Source organism: Arachis hypogaea, chromosome 19, assembly GCF_003086295.3.
Source record: "Arachis hypogaea cultivar Tifrunner chromosome 19, arahy.Tifrunner.gnm2.J5K5, whole genome shotgun sequence".
Classification (NCBI taxonomy): Eukaryota; Viridiplantae; Streptophyta; class Magnoliopsida; order Fabales; family Fabaceae; genus Arachis; species Arachis hypogaea.
In genome coordinates this window covers 3,708,225-3,727,994 of record NC_092054.1, presented here as the reverse complement: position 1 = coordinate 3,727,994, position 19,770 = coordinate 3,708,225, and the positions used below count along the sequence as shown (strand labels likewise).

At 28.7% G+C, this 19,770-nt stretch overlaps 5 long non-coding RNA genes across 5 annotated transcripts; 4 read left to right on the top strand and 1 right to left on the bottom strand.

Annotated features, from left to right (window-relative positions):
• The first annotated feature begins 3,029 nt into the window (after nucleotides 1-3,029).
• LOC112777587 (uncharacterized) lies at nucleotides 3,030-4,828 on the top strand. The gene is made up of 2 exons (XR_003190485.2): nucleotides 3,030-3,138; nucleotides 4,601-4,828. It is a non-coding gene; the product is annotated as an uncharacterized lncRNA (long non-coding RNA).
• A 2,795-nt stretch (nucleotides 4,829-7,623) lies between these two features.
• Nucleotides 7,624-8,168, top strand: LOC112777592 (uncharacterized). Its single transcript, XR_003190491.2, has 2 exons — nucleotides 7,624-7,773; nucleotides 7,898-8,168. It is a non-coding gene; the product is annotated as an uncharacterized lncRNA (long non-coding RNA).
• A 1,083-nt stretch (nucleotides 8,169-9,251) lies between these two features.
• Nucleotides 9,252-10,365, top strand: LOC112777588 (uncharacterized). The gene is made up of 2 exons (XR_003190486.3): nucleotides 9,252-10,010; nucleotides 10,137-10,365. It is a non-coding gene; the product is annotated as an uncharacterized lncRNA (long non-coding RNA).
• A 3,805-nt stretch (nucleotides 10,366-14,170) lies between these two features.
• LOC112777586 (uncharacterized) lies at nucleotides 14,171-16,144 on the top strand. The gene is made up of 2 exons (XR_003190484.2): nucleotides 14,171-14,576; nucleotides 15,848-16,144. It is a non-coding gene; the product is annotated as an uncharacterized lncRNA (long non-coding RNA).
• A 1,794-nt stretch (nucleotides 16,145-17,938) lies between these two features.
• LOC112777585 (uncharacterized) lies at nucleotides 17,939-19,482 on the bottom strand. Its single transcript, XR_003190483.2, has 2 exons — nucleotides 19,327-19,482; nucleotides 17,939-18,451 (listed from the first exon to the last, which is right to left on the bottom strand). It is a non-coding gene; the product is annotated as an uncharacterized lncRNA (long non-coding RNA).
• Between the last annotated feature and the right edge of the window lie 288 nt (nucleotides 19,483-19,770).

The following is a 19,770-nucleotide window of genomic DNA, read 5'->3' as shown; positions in this document are numbered from 1 at the left end:
ACATGCTTCTTTGGCCTTTATATTGCTTATTATTAATCCTCTCTTATTACCATTAGATGCCTTGATATGTGTGTTAAGTGATTTCAGAGATTACAGGGCAAGAATGGCTCAGAGGATGGAAAGGAAGCATGCGAAAGTGGAAGGAATACAAGAAGTTGGAGAAATTGCTAAGCTGTCCAGCCTGACCTCTTCGCACTCAAACGGCTATAACTTTAGCTATAAAAGTTTAAACGACGCAGTTCCAGTTGCGTTGGAAAGCTAACGTTTGGGGCTTCGATTTGATATATAATATGTCATAGTTGCTCTGACGCTAGGCGACGCGACCGCGTGCTCCATGCGGCCGCGTCGCATTGACGGAAATCAGCGTGTTTGAATTCTTCTCCAGCGATTTTCGGGCTGTTTTCGACCCAGTTCGCGGCCCAGAAAACACAGATTAGAGGTTATACAGTGGGGGATTCCATCCATTCATAAGGAGGCTCTCACATTCACAACTTTAGGAGTAGATGTAGTTTTAGAGAGAGAGGTTCTCTCCTCTCTCTTAGGATTAGGATTTAGGACTTCTCTTAGTTTTAAGAGTGACTCTCAATCCCAGGTTCAATGTTCCCTTAAATTATTTTCTATTTTTATTTATTTTATTTTATTACTCCATTTCTTATTTACATCTCAATTGGCTTATGACTTTCATGTTAGGATTTTCTTAATTAATGTTATTCGAGGTATTTCAGTTTATGATTGTTTTATTTATGAATGCTTTTAATTTAATTTAGATTTTTCCCCCTTTTGGCTTGGGTCAAGTGATTGGTAACGCTTGAGCTATCAAATAAAACAGTGGTTGAAATTGGCAGATTCTGATTGCACTAGGATTACTCTAAAGCTAGTCTCTCCACAAGAGTTTACTAGGACTTGAGAATCAAACCAATCAGTCCACTTAACTTTTCTTTGTTTAGTAAAGGCTAACAAAGTGGGATTAAATTCCAATTCTCATCACAATTGATAAGGATAGGACTTCCAATTCTTATACCTTGCCAAGAGATTTTATTGTTATTATTTTATTTTACTTGTCATATAATATATTCCCACCTTACTTCCAAAACCCCAATTTACAAAACTCATAACCAATAATAAGAACATACCTCCTTGCAATTCCTTGAGAAGACGACCCAAGGTTTAAATACTCGGTTATCAATTTTAAAAGGGGTTTGTTACTAGTGACAACCAAAACTTTTGTAAGAAAGGTTGATTGCTTGGTTTAGTAACTATACTTACAACGAGAGTTTCTATAACCTCTAAACCATCAATCTTCAGTTCTCATCAATTACAAATACCAATTCTCCCTAGGAACTACTCTTCCTATCCGGGACAAGTCCAGAATCTAAACCCCAATCCTGAACTTGACTTGGTCACAGCCAAGCTTTCCAACTGCTAAGTGCTAACCTAACTTGCAAGGGGATTCCCACAAAATCATAAAACACAACACAGATGTACAAAGGACCTCTAGGACATCTATGGCTTTTTCTTTTAATTTTGCACTCTCTGTTTGTTTTGCTTCTATGACTTTTTCATACAAACCTCACTGTTTGCCTTTTTTCATGAGACTCAAAACAGACAAAATTAAACAGAAAAATACAAAACAGAATACATTGAAGGAGAAGAAAATCTGTTAGCTTAGGTAGCTATGTGAACACTGTGCTTTGCACTCTTACTCCTTGCTTCAAGCCCTGACTGTTCTTCCTTATTTATAAAAGGTGAAGCCTCCACGGTTGAAACTAAAAACCAAGCTAAACTTCTTCTTCTTCCTACAAAACCAGTTCGGCCAGAAAGAGAGAAGTAACCGAATGCTATATCCAACATGCAATTACCTCTGGTTATTCCTTGGTCACCAATAAGCATCAATCCGAGCCATCCCTTCTTGCTTGCACTCCAAGAAGGACTCCTAGCCCTTGATGCTTCATGATGCATGACAGCTTCTCCTGCTCCAACTTCTGCCTCCTCCATCACGTAGCTACTGTAGCTACCTCCTGTGGTGGTTGAGCAAAATCAGAGTCAAGCCATCCCTCCAAGGATCTTCTTCCTCTGACCGAGATCTTCTCTTCTATTTTTGGGTATGGAGAGCTTGAGCTTACTTCACCAAGTCTTACCTTTCTTGGTGAAGATCTCAGCCACAACATACTTTTTGTTTTCTTTTTCTTGCATTATTGTGATGGTCTTGTTGCTAGCTCCTTCTTCTTCTTGTTGGTAGCTTGCTAATGCTTCCATGTTTCCTGATGGAAACGACCGAGAGAGAGAATAGTGAGTAGAAAGAAAAGAGAGAGAAGAAAGAGAAGCATTAAATGAATTTGAACAAGTTAATAGAACAAAGTTAATTTTCTTCCCTTTTGCTTTAGGTAGCGTGTAGCATTAAGTGCTATCTAATCAATGCTTTTTTCTTTTTCCTATTTCCAAGGTCTGTATTAACTCTCCTTGATAAAATTTGAATTCCATCACATGATAAACAAAGGAGATCCGTTGGAAGCATGAAGCAAAATATTTGTTTTCTCTCGATATTAGTTTCGGACCAACTTTAATGGTCTTGGAGCAAGAATTTCAATTGGGCTTGTATCACAAATTCTGACCCAAATAACATAACAACAATTCAGCTACAAGAATCAAAATAATTTGTCACAATGCTTAATATTTTTAATCAAATTAGATTTATTGTATATTTTTTTTTAATTTTCGACCCAGTCAAAACCTGCATAACAAAAATTATTTTAATTAACCTATATAATTTAAAATTAAATTTTTATAATTAATTATATTAATAATATTTAATCATCATTAATATTAATTTAGAGTTTTCAAACTCATCAAATATGATTATAGGACTAAATTTTGTTTCTCTAATAATCTTACTCCATAATATAATATAGGTACTATGCACACATGCTTGTATGGGCCCACATTAAAATAGAATAACATATATTTCCAAATTCTTTTAATTTATACTTAAAATGAATCTCCACTTATATATATACCTATCTTGCTTCTTGGTTTTGCATGCACAAAGAGTATCAAGAATAATATATTCGGTTAATTTGTTAGAAAAAATGGCCAAGTTATCTTTGGGAAACATTTTCCTTCTTCTACTTTTGGTTTCAGGTTCATTATTTTTTGTATATCTCGTAATTTTCTCCTCGTTTGACTGTGTTGGAAATATTAAGAATATGGGAAACTTTTTTGGTAAAGAATAAAATTGGATGAATAGCGAAGACCTTTATTAAATTTATAAAGAATATATACGTTGGATATGATAAATTCTTTTGACTTTTTTTTTTACTAAAAGAAGCAATATTTACTTTTCACTAAAATTTCACTCTTCACTATAATATTACCTTAAAAATATAAGGTTTCTCTCGAATAAGTAAATAAAATAGTAAGTATTAAAGCTAGTTTGGCTAAATTTTTTAAATAAATTCTTTTGAAAAAAGAGTTTAAAATATAAGGACTTTTATTAATAATAACTTTTAAATAAGTTATTTTAAGTTTGGAAAGTTATTATAGAAATCATTGTCTTGTTTTAAAGTTATGCATTAAATAGAAGTGATATATAAAATAGCTTTTGAAAATAGGAGAAATCACATTTTTTAACTTCTTCAAAAGCTCTTAAATAACTTTTTAAAAAGTTAAAAATTTATCTAAAAAATTGTACCAAACACTATTAATGTAATTTTTTTATAAGTCAAAAGTTGAAAAAAAAGTAGCTTTTTGGTGTTCCCAAACGGACCCTTAGTCTATTAGAAAGTTATAAAAAAAAATTATTTACAAACAACTTATTAAATGAGGTGGACTATATGAATTAAATGACACAATTAAATTCTATTTAATTTATCCCTTAACGAAATCTTTTATATCGATTTTCTACCTATATATTTAAATTACATGCGTTATATATTTTTTAATAAAGTTTGACAGCTCATTTATCTTAACATTATCATCTCAGTCATATTAAATTTACGTCTATGTTCATTTATTTTCACTCAATACTCTGTTTTAATAAAATAGTTGATCTAATAATAATTGATAAATTTTATTCTTAAGTTATAAATTTTTTTTGTCAAATATAAAATCTGAAACATCAAATGATAATAGAGAAATATCTTAATTTTACACGTTTAATGAATCCAATACTTTTTTTTATGTATAATTCATCGATTCATTTGATTTCAATTCAAATGAGCTCAATTTCATATATAATTTTGGAGTTTCAAACACATCTTAACTAAAGAGTATATTTTCATTTTTATGTTCTATAGTATACTTTATATATATATATATATATATATATATATATATATATATATATATATATATTAGATCTAAATAAAATATATAATTATTATTCAACAATATTACTCATACACTAAATACTCGTGATATTTATATATTAAAATATAATAATTATTAATTAATTATATATTTAAATTATCTTTAATTAAAAAAATAAAAAAATGCGTATTAATTTTTAAGAAAATACTGATATGAAAGTGATGTTTACTATAAAATATGTACATAAAGCGGAATTGATCTTAAATTAGGTTGGTTTTATTAAAATATTTTGCAGTTGTGTGGCAGTGCTGAGAGTTGTTTCAATGAATGCAATGAGAGATATGGTTCCATGGCCTATGCTTCACGTTGTATAATAAAACCATTATCCCAATGTGAATGCTTGTATGAATGTCCTGATATATAACCTTTGTTTATGACTTTATATATATATATAAGGCCCTCTTGAACATTAATAAAAATGGGTAGAGAATTGGCCTATACCACAATACAGGTTGGGATTTAATATTTTTGTTTTAAAATAACTCTCTCTTTTATTTCTGATCATACTTATAGAATCAAATCACACTTTATTTTGTCAAGTGTTAAAAAATTGGAGAGGATCCATTTCCGTGTGAAGGAGTATGGAATTCTCAATTATGTGATTATTTCCCAAATTCATATACAATCGAAGTTATTATGTCATTAATCAATAAGAAAAAGTACGAGGAGCCAAGATATGTTTTATACAATGTATACAATGGGACTAAATTGAAATTAAAATTAAATTAGAGATAATTAATTAATTTTAAGTAGTTTTTAATTTAAAATTTGAATCAAATTATGATTTCCGTTAGTTATAGAATCAAATTAGGATTACCTAATTAAATTAGAGGCAATTAATTAATTTTGAGTAGTTTCCAATTTAAATTTTGAATCAAATCATGATTCCCATCAGTTATGGAATCAAATTAGGATTACTTTCCTCTCTCAATACGCTGTGAACTTCTTCTCTCACTCTCTCCTCGAAGCAATAGCCGGTACAGTGCCGCCCACAGTTACCAGCCACCGTTGGACATCGCGCCGGCACTCTTCCGACTGGTGCCGTCGTCCGCACAAGCCACCGTACGTAGGGATGACGCGCATATTGTGTGAGTCGAGCTCGCGGCACCACAGCAACCCGGATGTCCAGCGCCTCCGTCGCCGCCGGTTTGTGCTTTCTTCCCGTCGCCGGATGTTCACTTTCTATGTGAACGTGGATGATTATTCTTGGGTGTTTAGTTGTAGACGATGATTGCTGGTTATGATTTATCTGACTATCACGGTTTCAAAATATTTTTTACACAGTCATTTGGTTGTTATCTAGTCATTTTATAAAGTAATTACGTTGTTATTTATACACGTTCACATTGGATGTTCGTTTTTGTGTGATTTTGGATGTTCACTTTCTCAGTTTTCGTAGATGTTTATTCTTCGAGTAATTCAACAAGACCCAAGCAGCAAGGTGGTGCTGGGATGACGCGAGCGCAGGGTGTTTGGGGCTGCAACTCACGTCGGCGACGCTGACAATTACAGGTCACGGATGTTCGGCCGTGTGAGGAGTGACAAAGGTTCTTCCGGTGAGGGCATTGGCGCGAGGAAGCGAAGTGCGACAGTTCCAGTCGGTAGAAACAGAGGCTACACGTCGCGCAGAAATAGAGCGGTGGGATGTAGGTTTTTCTGCGGAACAAACAATGAGGTTTTTTGGGGGTAGGGTAACGGTGGGTGATGAAAGGTTAATGTGAAAAAAATTGGGGTAAATTGGGGGTAGATATCACAAAACTAAACAAGTAACTAGAAATTAGGGATAATGATGTTTAATTTACATTATTAATACATATTCGGCCAAATAAATAACCCATTGTATATATTGTATAGATACCTCATTGTCTACCTAGCGGGACTCAATCAATAAAGAAACAAAAAAGTGTTCTGCTAGAATTTTTGTAACGGAGTTTGACATTGTCGTTAATACTGGTTCAGTGTTATGGTTGACTATTTTAACTCCAAAAATTTTTAAAATTGAATATGGGAGAACAAAGTGCTGGTGGTAAAAATAGTAGTGAAGTTCAAGATGCTCTGAATTAAAAAAAGGTTGTTGTAAACAATGTAGAGGTCGGGCTTACTACTTCCAATTCAATTAGGACAAAAAGCCGGTTTAAAAACATGGTTGCGATAGAGAACAATCAAGCTAAAAAGGAGCAATCAGAGGAAAGATTAAGAGCTCAGGAAAGTTTTCAACAATTAGGAAGCTGGCCAGGTGAAGGAAATTCAAAGATATATGTGGATGGTGATGAGACAATGGATCTTACGGTGGAAGGTGTCAGCCTTCAATTGACACCTCAGAAGATATGAAGATTCTATGATCGAATTGTCGGAAGTTTGGAGAGACTCTGATAATACAGAGCTTAAAAGAAATTTGCAGATCTCACTCCTCCGAAATTGCGCTCATTTGTGAAATTAAGAACCGCAATCTCGTCAAGTAAAGAGGAAGTTAAGTGCATGTGGCTTTAATGAGTGGTTTTTGGTGAACCCGAATGGTATTGCAGGAGGATTTCTTCATAGCTGCAAAAATTACTGACGCGGCAACAAACAAGGAAATGGTTGTTGATCAGAGTGCACCTCAGTAGCTTAGAACAAAACTCGATTGGTGCAATTTAATATACTTTCTAATGTCATAAATCAAATGCCAGAGAAAGTGGTAGTGATAGAGGATTTTAACGCCATAGTAAGTCAACGAAAAAAGGAGGGTGGATGTGATAAGTCCTCCTCTTCTATTACAGCTTTTACTAATTTCATTGATGGGAATGCTCTATTAAATATGGGTATGGTGGGAGGCCTTTCATATGGATAAATAGGAGAAGGGATTCTAAACTCATAAAGGAGAGAATTGATAGGGAATTGGCGAATGCAGAATGGTTGAAGGCTTATCCGGCAGCAACTATCCTAAGGCACTCGGATATTACCATATGTTGAAATTATAATTATATATTTTTTGTGGCCATTAAAATTTTTTTTTATCGATAATTGTATAATTGTCGCTAAAATTCTTTAACGACAAAACATAAGATGGTTAATGTATAATTGTTAGTATATATATTAGTAACTATTTTTATTGCCACTAAAAATAAAATAAATGATTACTAGAAATGATTTTTCGTAATAACAAAATAGTAATTAAGAGAATGAATTATGACTTCCAATCATTAGGCTTTTGAAAAATTAAAAATGATTATAAGTAACTTAACAGGGTTAGATTTAGATCGATTGAAATGAATCTCCACTTATATGTACCCTTTCATTTATTGGTGGAGGTGTACGCGCAAATAAAGGATATCAATTGAATAAGAATTGTTTTCATTGCACTCATTATTAGAAAGATGGTTAAGTTATCTTTGGGAAAACATTTCTTCCTTCTCATTTTGGTTTCAGGTTTATCATTTATTCATATCTTCGCTAAATTTTTCTTTTCTTTTTAGAGTATATATGCGCATATTCATATTTATAGAAAAACCTTTGACTATTTAGTTTTTTTTTTTTTTTAATATCTTTGTAGTTGTAGCTATGAGAAGTCAAGTTACTGAAGGCAAATGGTGTAGAACAGAATTTTGGTTGCCATCTATTTGCAATGAAAAGGGCACATCTGACCATGATAAATGTCTTGAAGAATGCGATCAGAAATATGGTTTCATGAGCATTTTAGGACGTTGCAATTATAATTCCCTTTGTTCGTGTGTGTACAAATGTGTCAACGATGATCATTAATTAATTATAATTAATGGAATGTAATATATATGAAAAAGTTTAAGAACAACAATTTTATTAAATTTTGGCCAATATATAACTAATAAAAAAAAGTGAATAATTCCATACCATTAGATAAAATATCACACCATTAGATAAAATATCACACCATTAAAAATATCATTAATGACTACTTGATTGTTACAAATCACAAAAGTTGTTAGCCCTTAACACTCCTCTATAATATAAGCAGGGGAAGCTAGGCTATTATTGAAGGGGGGCAAAGATTAGTAGTTAGTGATTAGTGAAGGTAGTCATTGCGACGGATAACAAAAATTATTTTTAGTAACAATAACATAATGATCATTATATATATCTTATTCAACTTATATTTTTGTGGCAATAATATATTTGTTGTTATTATTATATATTATAATGACAATTATATATTTTTTGCGGTCATTAAAAATATTTTTACTGACCATTGCTGCTAAAATACCTTTTAAAGACAAAATAAAAAAACGACTAATGTCTAATTGTCGATAGATATATTAGCAGCTATTTTTATTACTGTTAAAAAAAAGTCACTATAAATTTTTTATTTAATAGCTAATATAAAAACTGGACAAGAAAAGAAGATCGAGTTTTAAATCTGGTTCTAGATTAAAGGGCGTGGATCGCGAATTCGGTTTCACTTAGAGCAACCAGGTCCGGTTTGGGTTGAGCTAATTTGCTCTGGCCGCCCAGACCATGTCCAAAAAAATTAAAAATGCTACAAATTTTTGTAATTACCAAACGTACAATTCTAAACATAGTGTCATTTCAATATAACCTTTCATATAAATCATGGGATTATATTCTTATCTGATTTAAAAACATGGGATTATATTCATTATGTTATAGTTATTTAACCTAGCAATATATAATAAATTCTTTAACTTTTCAAAAGTACTAAATCATACATGTTTTCATAACCTTTCATAAATATCAAACTATATATATTCTTTATTATCTCACTTTGGCTACATATACAATTATTAAGAAATTTTAAGTTAAGAGTAATCTAAAGATGGTACTTATTATTAAACAGCACTTAATAATGAAGAGATAAAATAGTAAAATAATTTTCAATATTTTTATGTATAAAGTAGGAGGATAATCAATAATTTAATAATAATTCTTTTATAAAAAGATAAATTTCATAGATAAATATTGTGAAATAGAAAATAAAATAGTGTCGATGAAAAATAGAAGGAATGGAGTACTTGTTTCTTTTAATCATTTTTAAATAATGCATGCTCAACTTAAACAAAGTGGTACCGAATCCGATCCAATGTATATTGACAAATTTGTCCATTTCTAATAAACTGTCCTATGAATGTTTTTTTTTTACTAAACAGAAAAAAAAAAAAAAAAAAAAACAGAGACAAAACCAAATTAATTAGCTAGGTTCATATCTAAATCTATTAGATATTGAAACTCGTTCCATAGTTGACTCCAATTTGAATGAATGTCCGTGCCAAAAGTAGTTGTTTTATCCAGACAATCTGCAACACTATTTGCATTCCTCTGAATTAAAAAAATAGAGATTCTCCAATTCCAATTCATAACCTCCTGTGCTTTGCCAAATTCTATTCCGAAATATCCTTACTAAGCATTCTTTAGTTTATTAAGAAAAGAGCTTCTAAACGGTCTGTTTCACAAATAACCTCACGAAATCCGCTATCCCAAGTTAGAAGTAAACCACTCCAAATCGGACTATTTTTTTTCCTAATATATATACCTTTAATTTCTCACTTCTTCGAGTTGCACACACAAAAGAAAATATTGAAAAGAGAAATTATTCACATACATTGCACTTTTTTAAAAAAACATGGCTAAATTATCGTTGGCAAACGTTTTCTTACTTATACTTTTGGTTTCAGGTTTTCGATCTTCATAATCTCTTCATTTCTTTTCCCTTTTTGGAGTATATATATTATTTAAATAATGTTCTGTATATTCTACATACTAAAATGTAAATTATTTAGCTTTGTTTTAATATTTTGCAGTTGTCGCAAGGACAAAAAAAGTGGGCGGAAGAGTGAAATGTCAAGCAGGTTGGTCAAGCATAGATTGCGAAAAAAATTCTAACGATAATTATTGTAATAGGGAATGCAAAAACAAAAAGGGTTTACAGGCATATGGACAATGCCGAAACTCCCTTTGTGTATGCACCTTCAAATGTCCTACTAAATACTAATTAATTACTTAATATAATCATGATTAGAATTTCCATAATCGTCATGAGAAAGATTATTATAAAGTATTATTGTAATATTCAAGAGACAAAAAAAAATTATCAAACATCCCATTACGAAGACACCAAAAAAAAAACTCATTATAATTATTATCCTTTATCATCATACAGTAGATAAAATATATGCTTATTGTAATATTCTACTATATATAAAGGAAATTTCTCTTTATTAGTATTAATTTTTTCTCTAAAATAATTTTTTATGAGTAATGCTAGGGAACCAAAAGGGTATTAGTCAAAAACCAGTCAAATACTTTTGGGTGAATCTAAAATCTGTACGAGTTAATATATATGGATGTTTCTTCTGCTAAGTATCAGAATGTTTTTTTTTATACTAAATGGATGTTTTTTTATATATTTTTCGAATATTTTTGTATTGCAAATGTGAATGTCTCTATTTCTTTAAGAATTTCATTTTTTTTTTTAATTTTATAAATATTTAATTATTTTTGTTAAAATATAATTGAATGTTTCTTTTGTTAAGTATTAAGATGTTTTTTTTAAATGAATATTTTTTTATAATTCTATAATTGTGTAGTTTGCAGTCTCTTTAATCATCAAAACAGCACCCTAATATCACAAAACACAAAGAGCAACATCTGCAACAAAAAAAACATGAAATAAAAATAAAAAATAAAATTTTATTATTTTCACTTTTTTTTTATAAAATTTAAAAATAAAAAACACTAAAAATAAAATAAAAATAAAAAAGCAAAAGCGCATCCTTAGATTACTATCAATTAAACTCTACAAATCAAAGTCAACATTTTTCCTGTACACTTGCTACTTGGATTGAACACAGTTTAGGTGTTTAAAGATCAATGAAACTCAATTGTTTCATCTTTCTTCAATCTTCATTGATTCAATTGAAGTATGGCGGCAACTGTGTCGGAAGATGGTGGCTCCTCCTCGGAATCGGCATTGATATTCATGGGGACAGGTTGCTCCAGCGCTATCCCCTATTCGAGGTGCCTTATCTCTCCCTCTCATCCTCTCTGTCACGTTTGCTTCCAATCGCTCTCTCTCCCTCCCAACCGAAACGTGGAGTGCGTCATTGACGCGCTGAAGCTTGCAGAGGCGCGTGATGATCGCTTTCTTGCGAGTGATGCCGCGGTTGAGGGTGGATAGAGTTTGAAGGAGGTGGTTGAGGAGGGAAGAGGAGAAGGTTTCGTCGGTGACGAAGTCGAAGGTGGATTTCGTTTTGAAGCAGTTGTCTTGGATGCGCTTGCTGAGGGCGTTGCGAAGAGCATGGAAGTCGTCGGCGCTTCCAGCAGCATTGGTGTGAGAGAGAGGTCTGTGTGTGATTGTTGGAGGTGGATAGGTTAACGTGAGAGAGAAGAAGAAGGCTTTTATAGGTTTTAATTATGTTTATTTAATTAATTTTAAATTTTTAAATTTTGAATTTAAAGAATTTAAAATTAATTATTAATATAAATTAACGTGGTTTTGTTTAGTTTTTGGCTGATAACCTCTTGTTTCATATACTTTTCCATTTTTTATATATTATAATATTTTCTCTATTCTCATACTTGAACCAAACTCTATTGGTTAACTTAAGAGATCGAAGTACTTATTATTTGACTACTAATATGTCACTATGATATTATCGATCTATTAATAATATTTTTTTCTATTTTTTTCCTGAAACATATTATTTAATTAGTGATATGTATTATTAGAAACAAATACAGAAAATAAGTGTTAATTAAAAAAGAAAAAATTGGCTGAGAGAATATTAACTACTAGATGAGAGAAAAAATGATGTTGTAAATTAATGTAGATAAGCAAATTACAAATTTACATACGTTGATTTGGAGAATGTGACATTAGGTTTATGGCCAAACAAAAATTATGTATTTCAGTCTTCATCTAATTAACACATTGTAGAGTAGGTTGAATATCCCATATGAAAAGTAACTATAAAAATGTAAATTAATTTGACACTTAGTAAAAATTGAATTTATTTAAAACAATTGTTTAACAAAAAGTTATTTTTGGTAATTTTATCGAAATAATCTAAATTTTTATGGAGATTAAATTATTTATATCTAGACGCCAAAAAAAATTATTTATATCTCTTAAAGTTAAAATCATCCATTTCTAAGAGTTAATTTGGATAAATAACTTAATTAAGATTTTCTGAAAAATTAACTTATAACATAGGAGCTTATATTATAATAAAATTAATTTATAAATAAATTATTTGTATTTAATTTTTTAATCACAAAGTACTTATTTTAAAGGGAGAATGATAAACAACTTTTAAAAAATGAAAATTTAATTTTTTTAACCTTTTTATAAGAATTTTAAATAACTTTTAAAAAATTTATAAGTTAGTTTTAAAAATTATATCAAACAGTACGGTGACTTTTCATAATTTAAAAATAAAAAAAATAACTTTTCTACTTTTCAAAACAGACCTTCAATATTTTACTAAAAAAAAAATAACAATGCCTAAAGTCATAAACTTTTCATAAATGCTAAGCAATTATTCCAATCTTATTCCTTATTATTCATTTATAACCTTTCAAAACTACTCTAGGTTTCATTAAACTTATAGTTATTATTAAATAAATTTAGTTAATTTATGTCCTAAAAATACATGTTAATAAGATTATAAAATAAAAAAAATGAATATAAAACGTTTAAGTTTTTAATATATTTATTTTGTATTTAATTATTAAAAAATTTAAAATTTCACTAATAATAATTTTAACATGTATCCTTAAAATATAAGTTAGCTAAATCCTTATTAATTTAATTAAACATAACTTCGTTAACTTCTCATAAATACTAAAGTCATACACGATATGCATGCACACACTCTCGTAACCTTTAATAAATATCAAGTGTTATATGAATGTCAGTTTCATACATTTTATTTAATTCCAAAAAGTACTTATTTGATGGAAAAAAAAAAGGCAATTTTAAGGATTTTATTCTTAGTAAATGGCGTGTGAGAGAGTAGTAAATATTAAGGAAAAGGATTAGAGATAAGATTGTATAATTAATTTAATTTGTCTAAAATAATTAAAAATATAATCATTTATGTGTTATTTTCTATTAAATTAAGCTTTTAGAAAAAATAATTTTATATTATATTAAAATTTGTATAACTGAAAAATTTAGAGTTTATCTCCTAAAAAAAATTAACATAAGAAAAAAAAGTCACTATAAAAAAATTTATGCAAATTCAAAAACTTCTCTTACATGCACATGTGAAGAGCTCTTATCAACTTAAAATTTTTAAAAAATTAATTTCATAACAAAAAGCAAGATGTTTTAAGTTATTTTCTTAATCCATGTACAAAATCATAGTTAGATATATTTATTTGAGACTGTTAGAGATATAACCATTAATATTATCTTCTCTTATCAATTTAAATTTTTGAAATGAATAATTTTATGATATGGTATTAAAGTTCTATTCTATCATTTATGTTTATTTATTATCTCAATATAGACACAGATACACATAAATAGATTAGTCTATTTAGTTGTTAAAATACTAATAAAAAAATATAAATACATTTATCATCAAAAACAAATTTTACACTTAATAAACATATTAGAGATATTATATATTTATAAGAGGACATAATAGATCAGAATATAATCATATAATTACTCACGTACCTCTTCTTGTTAATCATATAATAAGAGTACAAGTCTTTTAAGTGATCATGATTTATCTCATTTAAGAAAATTTTTTTGTAATATTATTTTTAGTATTTTTTGTTTTTTAGGATTTTATATGAAAATAATAAAAATAATAATTTCATTTTTTTGTTTTTGTTATTTGCTTTACAAAATCCTGCAAGTAAAAGAGTTTGATACTAAAAACAGAATAAATGAAAACACAGAAGAATAAATGATTATAGAATTAATTTAAACTTTGTTCGTTCCTATTAATCTCATAAGATACAAATTAAAAGTTTGCGTGCTTGTGTGTATGATATAGTATATGGGCCATCGCTAATATATAAAATAAATAAAAATCAATGAAGTTAAAACTGTTTAGACATTGTAAAATGAATGTCCACTTATATATACCCTTTAACTTCTTGAAATTACATACACAATAACAGAGACATTATCACAATTAATAGTTAATCGCATCGAATTAACTTGTTAAAAAAGATGGCTAAGATAACTTCGGGATGCATTTTCTTCTTTGTCATCTCGGTTTCAGGTTTTCCATTTCTTCATATCTCATCTCATTTAATTTGGACCGTCCTTTTCGGAGTGTATGGTATAAATTCAGGTGCAGTCAACTTCACGTGAAGTTAATAACTGAAAATCGTTAGATGAAAATTTAGTCAAATCAGTCAATTCATTTAACGACTCTTAACTATCAACTTCACGTGAAGTTGACTGCACCTGAGTTTTCACCATTATTCATGCTACTTGTTCTACAGTGAAATATAATGTTTTGCTAGATCAAATATAGAAGGCTGAATAACATTTAAAAAAAAAACATAATTTAATTAGCTACAACAATGAGCTTTTTAAGAATAGATTACCCATATGTGATGAAGTGAACTCGTCAAATTTGGTAGAATTTTCTTTTGATTCTAACTTTATATAGTCATCTTAAGAGCATTCGAATTTTCTTTTTAACCTAGATACAATTTCATTAAAAAAAAAACCAATTTAAAAATTTGATTAAAAATGATAAAGAGACCAATTTGTCATACTAAAAATAATTCTTGAAGATTTCTAGACTAATAAAAAGTTGTTGAAATTAAAATATTCAATTTCAAATTTTTTAAAAACTAATTTAAATATTTATTTATTTTTTATTGACATTATATATAAAAACACTTCAATTGGTGAGGTGTGTTTTGTTATATAGGTTTTTAAAACATCATAATAATTTACTTTTGAGTATATGTAGTAAGTATAGGTTTTAATTTATGCATGCAAATTTATGTGAAAGGTATATTCCTTAATGGAGACCACTTTAATAAGACACTAAAAATGTCTTTTTTTTAAAGATATTTACACATGTCATATTATTATTGGACATTCTTATTAAACTGGTTAATAATTTATTTTTTATTATAAACCAGAACAAAATCGGTTTATTATAGCAACAATAATAAACCTAATTGTCTGCATTATAATTATTAGACCCGATTTGATCCGATCGAATTATACCATCTAAACCGAATATCTTTAAATTTTTTGATAAAAAGACAATTATATCCCTAACTTTTTGTTTTTCGGACATTTAAATCCCTAAAAATTTTAAAATACAATTAAATCCCTAAAAAAAATTAGATTTATTGTTATTGTTATAAAAAAATCGATTTTATTCTAATTTATTAAGAAATTAAAAAATAACCGGTTCATTAATACGTCAAATAATAATACGACACGTAAATATTTTTACAAAAAGACATTTTACGCATCTTTATAGTATTCCTTAATTACAATTAGATTTGTCTTAATGTTGTGTAGTTATGTTGACAAGTGAAGTGGTAATTGGAGCCAAGTGTCACGCAATTTCCGATAAGCAAGTAGACTGCAAAAGCGACTCTCATAACTATGAATGCAACCAGGAATGCATAGACAAACATGATTTCAAGGCCTATGGAGATTGCTATAATAATTCCCTTTGTGTATGCACCTTCAATTGTCCCTCTAATTATTAGTTTGTAGAATTTGCATATAATCACTGCATATTATTAGAATAATAGTTTTGTAATAACGAAAATGGTTATAAATACGTTCAATAATGTTGAATTTATCGTTAAATCTTTTATAAAAATTATTGTTAAAATTTTGTAATACAAAATCTAACGGTAAAAAGGATAAATAAATTTGTTTAAGGATTAATCTCTACGTACAAGTGTTTTGCATTACAAGCTTTACAAATCTGAACGAAACCCACTCATTAAACGCGCTGCTTATGTTAGGTGCCTTTTTAACAGAATTTTAAATCAATTTAAATCAATTAACGCGCAAATATATAACTTCCATTTTTCAAAAGATTTCGTTTCTTTTTTCGAATTTCTTGCCAAATTTGTTGGATCTCCTTCCTGCGTTCTCTCTTTAATTCGTTTTTTCGATTTTCATGGTTTCTGAAATAAAGCTTTGAAATCGTTTTGAAGATAATGGAACTTCAGAAATACACTCAAACGATTACATAAATACACCCAAACGGTTACAGAAATACACGCAAACGGTTACAAAAAAGATTACAGAAATACACCCAAAGGATTTCAGAAATACACCCAAATCAGGGGGAGACAGTATATTTCTTCTTGAAATCTTTTAATGTTTTGCTGGTTAAGGATGAGGCACATGACAAAGACAATCTAGAAGAAAAACCTAGAAGAACAGTAAAACAGTACCTTGAATAATGTTTCTTCCTTTTTTCTGGTGATTTTTTATGGAAATTTGTATCTTTTCTTCTTGATTTCTTCTACTCTTCGTGAGGAGTTGGAACGTTTATACAGCATCGTAGTAGTTTGTTTCGAATGTCCCTTAAATCTTGATGGTTTGCGTTTTGATTGAGGAAGAAGAGGAAGAGTGAACGTGTTGTGGAAGGGGCGCGTGTTTTTTCTTAGACTTGGAACAACTTGTATAGCTTGTAAGTCAAAAAGACTTGTATGTGTAGCAGGCCTCTTTGTTTAAAATGTTATCGTTGGATTAATATTTGAAAAAATATAGGTAGATAATGAGAATACTAAACAATATGAACAATAAATATGTTGGATGTTCAATTCACTAAATGTGTGAATAATTATCCTAATATTAGAATATAGGAGATAATTTAAGAGTAGAACAGTTTTTTTACTTTATTATATAAAGATCAATTTTAAAATATATTATTCACATTATTTACAAAAATCATTATTATTTACCTAACAAAAACCCGTAATATTTTCGTCAGAAAATCTGATCGCAATAACAAATGACGCGAAGCGCAACACGTAAACTACCGTCGAATCTATGTTTTTCTCCGAATAAATCTATGGATGATGCTAATAACTTCTAGGTGAAGGTTAGCAATATACATGTGTATATGTGAAATAATTTTACGAAAATACTATTTATTTTTTAAATTTTAGTTTTTAGTCAATCTTTAAATTTAATAATATATTATTTTAATTTTTTATACTTATTTTTAGGGTATTAATTGTTTAAAAAAATTTAAAAATTATTTATTTTAAAGGTTGAATAAAAAATAATTTTTAAAAAATATTTAAAAAACAGTAAAAATAAAATTATCTTATTTAATATTTATTAATTATTATAATAATTAATCAATATTAAACAAGATAAATTCGGACTATTTTTAACTAATTTATTTTAGTTATAAAAATTTTTTGTTTTTATTATATCAAATTATTTTATTTGCTCTATAAAAGTTAAAATGTAAAGCCACGTTATTTTAAATAAATTCAAAAAAAAATTCTCGTTTAAAAAAATATGTTAGAGATATATTTATTAATATATCTTATTTTATCAAATTTAAATTAAAAAAAAAGAGTGATTTTATGATACATAAAAATTAGAATGAACTAATAAGAAGCACAATTCCAATTTCGAAGGCCAATTTCACCGTGGGAAACTCTTGATAATTGGGAAGAATTTGGAGAAGAATTAAGTGAGAGAACATAAGATAAGAAGACACCACATCCAACTCAAAATTTTAAAGTGTCAAGTTAATAGATCTCTTATCTTGTAAACTCCTTACTCTTCCTTGCTTTCTTTGATGTGAGACTAACTTCAACACTCCTCACACTTGCAACACTAACAATACATATGCTTTGAAAGAGAATTATTCAAATATATTATATCTAATCTTTCATATGTTTTTTCTTAATGTCCCATAGGCAGTTCTAAGCATCAAAATAACTAATCAATTACCAGAACATGTGTAGTAGCAAATACAACTTGATTTTTCGCAAAAACCATAGGAATCAAAGCCATGCTTCCAAACACAACTCCTCTTACAAGTTAGATAACCAACTTCTTTGCAACCTTCCACATCCCTCCATGATTCTTTGCATGCCGTACCCATTACTTTAGCCACTTGATTTGTGATCAACATGCCTGCAAAATAATCAAACAAAGCTAAAGAACTTTTTTTCTTTATTTTATCTAAAATCTTAAATTTTCATCAATACACAACGTGGTGTTTGGTTTCGGGTTTTGGACCCAGAAATTTATTGGAAAAAAAAATGCAAAGATGCGTTTCATAGAGGAGTACGGTTAGAAATAGAGACACAATATATTGTTCCATAATATTAGAGATATAGTTATTTTTCTATTAGCTTAGAATTTTGAGAGAAGTCATAATAACATGACATGGCATCAAAATTTTTATAACCGAAAGATTTAGATTTCTATTTTTCTTGAAAACTGAAAGAAATTTTTTTTAGCATAAGACAAAAAAAAAGTTTATGCAAAAATTCAAATAAACCTAAAAAAAATTTTGTTCGAAGAGCAGATTAAAAATATAACCATTCATATAACCGTTCATTTGCTTATTCTTATTGGTTTAAATTTTTAAAAAAATAATATCATAACACAACATTAAATTTTGTATATTTTTTGTGTATTAGTTTGTTGGATGGTAAGAACACAAGATAAAAATGGGAGATAAATTTTTTTTAATAACAATAAAAATAATTGTTAATATATTTATTGACATTTAAACAGTATAATAATCATTTTATACTTTGTTGTTAAACAAATTTTAGCGATAATTATAACAATCACCAATATAAGCATATTTAATGATCACAAAAGTTTTTATAACTGGTAATTATAAAATATAATAGTGGCAAATAAATACTAGTGAAAAAGAATAAATTAACCAAAAGAATGATTATATATAATGTAAATGCCATTAAAATTTATCATTAAAAATAATTTTTCTTTTAGTGGGAGGGGAAATAATAATGCGTAGGTGAAGAATGATGAACCTGAAATCAAAAGGAGAAGTGAGAAAATGTTCGCTAAAGTTAACTTGATGGCCATCTTTCTAATGAGCAAAATGGAAAAGTTACTCAGTTCAATAGCTCTTTTCCGATCCTATGGAACAATTTAGAGGAATTGAATATAAATAGGCAGAGAGATGCTCTTTTTCATTATTTTTAATAATTGAGTCAAATTTTTATTTTATTTCTAATGTTTTAAATATTTTAATTTTGTTTTAAAAAGTTTTAATATACTAATTGTTAATACACTGGCCCAACACTAAGGCCCAGGTCCAAATACACCAAAAGGCCCAATCCAAAGATTGGCCTTCGTTATTCACCGACCTCTTTAGAAGAGGTCGGACTCAACACAGACTTCTTTCCAAAGGAGTCGGGTTCAAGAGATAGCTGGCAGATAACACTTATTCAAATAAGTAACTGCCCCTAAAA